Source organism: Protobothrops mucrosquamatus, unplaced genomic scaffold (genome assembly GCF_001527695.2).
Source record: "Protobothrops mucrosquamatus isolate PMUCROS unplaced genomic scaffold, P.Mucros_1.0 scaffold8437, whole genome shotgun sequence".
In the NCBI taxonomy this organism is placed as follows: Eukaryota; Metazoa; Chordata; class Lepidosauria; order Squamata; family Viperidae; genus Protobothrops; species Protobothrops mucrosquamatus.
In genome coordinates this window covers 8,842-12,425 of record NW_015394232.1, presented here as the reverse complement: position 1 = coordinate 12,425, position 3,584 = coordinate 8,842, and the positions used below count along the sequence as shown (strand labels likewise).

Sequence of the window (3,584 nt, the reverse complement as noted above, 5' to 3'; positions counted from 1 at the left end):
CTATTATTTGTGCAGCTGCGCAGAAGGGTGTGCCACCCCCTGGCCTCTCCCCTCCCCCATAATGCAGAATCCAAGTCCCTTCCTGGGGTCTATTCTCCAGCTCCCCAATCTGCTGAGTCTTGAGATCAGTCAAGGGGTCCCAAGGCCTGGAGACAGGGAAGGAACTGGGGAGATGCTGGGCTGCGAAGGGAACTGTGGCACTCCTGGCGTCCCAGCGGTCCCCTCCTGCTCTCCCCAGGTATGGCAAGTTCACTGCAATCAGGGCAAGTCCACACAAGCCACTCACAACGTATCTTCCGCTCCCTCCCAAAACGTTGCAAAGAACTCACGATAACTGGACAGCAAGGACAATCACAATCACCACCACGACGCCAATTGACCCAATCCATCCCCAAGTCTTTTTGGAATACCCCTTCGACGCCCGTTTCCAGTCCTTTCGGTCCTCTACGGATATCTTAACATGCTGATCCCGTACGTTGAGGTTCACATATAACCGGTTGATGTAATATCGCCCCTGATTCTGCAAAACGACTCTCTCCACCGTCTCCATCAGCTCCGAGACCTGCCGCTCCCGCGGCTTTGTTGTTGAAGCCGCAGAAGCGGTTCCCGCACTGCCGGATCAAGGCCCGCAGATTCCGGCTGTCGGACTTTTGGACATACTCCTGCAGGGAGGCCCCTCCCAAATTCTCCAGGCAGGTGAAGAGTACGATCGTGTGCCTGGTGGACTCGGCCCCAAAGATATCCCGAACCCGCTTTGCAGCAGCCACATTCTTCCGCAGTGAAGCATCCCACCTGGGTCACCAAGATCAGGGCATGGGGACCAGGCCGGGAGAGTTCGACGCAAGCCCTGATCTCATTTTGCACCATCTCACTAGTTTTCAGAATCACAAATGGCTGGGGTGTCGACCACGGAGATCTTCCTGTTCTGCCATCTTCCTTGACCCCTTTGGCACCTCAGGGTGGTGGCCTTTGCCCCCAGGTGGGACTCGAGCTCACTCCGGCCGAGGATGGTGTTGCCCGTGGCGCTCTTCCCGCCGCCGGTTTTTCCCACCAGGATCAGCCGGAGTTCGGCGTCCCCCCCCCCTGCGAGTTTGGAAGACAGGGTCACACAACGGAATCGAGACATTTCTCACGTGCCCAGGAAGAAACGTGTGGCCGTGATCCAACACGTCAGGGCATCATGGAGCAGGCTGGAAACAGGAACAATTTTGGAAAAGAGTCAGCCCTGCCCTGAGGTGCTTCAGGGATGTTTTTTTGTGAATCTCCCAGAGTTGCTAAAACGGGATACTCTGCCGTGCAGATTCCCACAACGTGCGAACTCCACTTTAGCAAAAACTCCACTGAGAAAACAATGAAGCTCCAAGTCAGGAAATTACCCTGTGGTTTCAGAGGACAGCCTGAGTCCCAGCAGCCCCCCGCCCCACACCTGAGGTCCGAGTATGGCCACTGCATTCAGCCCCCACCAGCAAAGCTGGGTCCGAGCGAGCCGAATGACCTGGAAGAGGCTCAGGGCTGCTGGCAGAGAGCTGCGGGAGGATGCCTGACCCACTGGGCCTGGGGGGCAGGATGTAGAGGCAGGTTGGACCAAGCAGGACTGACCCTCCTGTCTCCCCCTGCCGAGCGTGCAAGCCGGCTTCCAACTTGGTTTGTTTCAGACGGAGTGCCGGGAGGACGATCCGTGCGGAGCTGAGGAAATTCTGACTGCCAGTGGTGGATCCAAGGGGTTTGCTGAAATGGGTCTCGAGGGCCACCCCCCCCCACACCCACAAGACTGCCCCATGGCAGACCCGTCCTCCTGCCTGCCTGTCCCTCCCAGCCCACCAGTGAGACTGCCGCCTTCCTTCTGTGGCTATCCTGCGTTTTCCCCGTCACCAAACCCCGTCCGAGGTGGGTCTCTGAGAGCCGAAAGACCAGCATGGGCTGTGGAAGGAGGCCCATCCGTGGGCAACAGAGCCCCTCAGGGAGGGAGGGAAGCAGCCGTGCTCAGGAGTGGGGAGGGGGTCTCCACAGAGGGGCCAAGGCACCCCTCCTCTAGGCCGGCCAGCGAGGCTCTGGCTGTTCGCTATGGGGAGAGACCCGTCCAGCGCAGCTCTTCCTCTGAACTGGCATCAGCTCGCCCTGCACGTGGCTGACTTGCTGCCCCCCTTCCCGAAATGCCAGGCGTGGCCTCCTCGCTTACCCAGGATGGACTCCTCATCCGTGGCTCCCTGGATGAGTGGAAAGGAAACAGGGGTCAGACGTGTCCAGTGGGGCAGAGATCCCCAGAAACCGCAGCCTGGTCCCCCACCCCCATTCAAGGCTGCTCTGGAACATTCCCCTCCCCCAGCTAAAGGGGAGGGGGTCCTGAGATGCTCTGAAGGGACCCAGGAAGGAAAGAAGGGAGGGGGAGAGGGAAGGGAGGGGGAGGCAGGTGGAGGAGAAAAGGGGGAAGTAGAGTTGGGGGACCCCCTTTATTTAGGGGGGGCATTGCATGCTTGAGCAACTGAACCTCGCTCGCCCCATTATTTTTACAAGTAGGGGAAAAGGGCTGTCCTGGAGCATGATGGGGAGGAAATGGGGGGGCACTGCCCCTCCCCCTGCCTTCCCCAACGATGCCTCGGGCCTCCTTGCACCGAAAGAGGTGCCCGTTTCTCTTGTTAGTCTGGAGGAGGGGTCTCCACGGACCCCCAAGGATCACCATCCTCCCGAGATGCGCTGTGCCAGCCTCTTCTTCAACGTCTCTGCGAAGGAAAACGGACGAGGGACCCCCGACTCGCCTGGGAAGAGTGTGCCCCCATTGCACAGATCATACTACTACTATTAATAATACGAATACTAACAACAACAATAATAATTTGGTGGGGTGAAAGCCATGAATGGAATATACAGCTGGGGATTTAATTTGTTTCAAGGTAATAGTAGTAGTAGTAATAATAGTAGTAGTAATAATAATAGTAATAATAGTAATAATACTCGATAGGTAGACAAAATGCCAAATCCAGTCTGAACATCTGGCTGACTACGATGAGCAATGACAATAATAATAATAATAATAATAATAATAATAATAATAATAATAATAATAATAATAATAATAATAATAATAATAATAATAATAATAATGATGATCAGTTGTCGGCCGTGACCAGGGGGGCGTTTTATCAGGTTCGCCTGATCCACCAGTTGCGACCTTTTCTGGACCGGGACGCCTTGCGCACAGTCATTCATGCTCTCGTTACCTCCCGCCTGGACTACTGTAACGCTCTCTACATGGGGCTCCCTTTGAGGAGCACCCGGAGGCTTCAACTGGTCCAGAATGCGGCCGCGCGGGCGGTGTTGGGAGGGACTCGTCACTCCCATGTAACACCGCTGCTGCGCGAGCTGCACTGGTTGCCAGTGGCCTTCTGGGTGCGCTTTAAGGTGTTAGTTACCACCTTTAAAGCGCTCCATGGCATAGGACCTGGTTATCTCCGAGACCGCCTTCTGCCACAGATTCCCTCCCATAGACCGGTACGCTCCCACAGAGTGGGCCTCCTCAGGGTGCCGTCGGCCAAGCAATGTAGGCTGGCGACCCCCAGGGGGAGGGCCTTCTCTGTGGGTGCCCC

General features: G+C 56.4%; 1 pseudogene; it reads right to left on the bottom strand.

Moving 5' to 3' along the window:
• Positions 1 to 325: 325 nt before the first annotated feature.
• LOC114923709 lies at positions 326 to 1,126 on the bottom strand (annotated as a pseudogene).
• Positions 1,127 to 3,584: the final 2,458 nt, after the last annotated feature.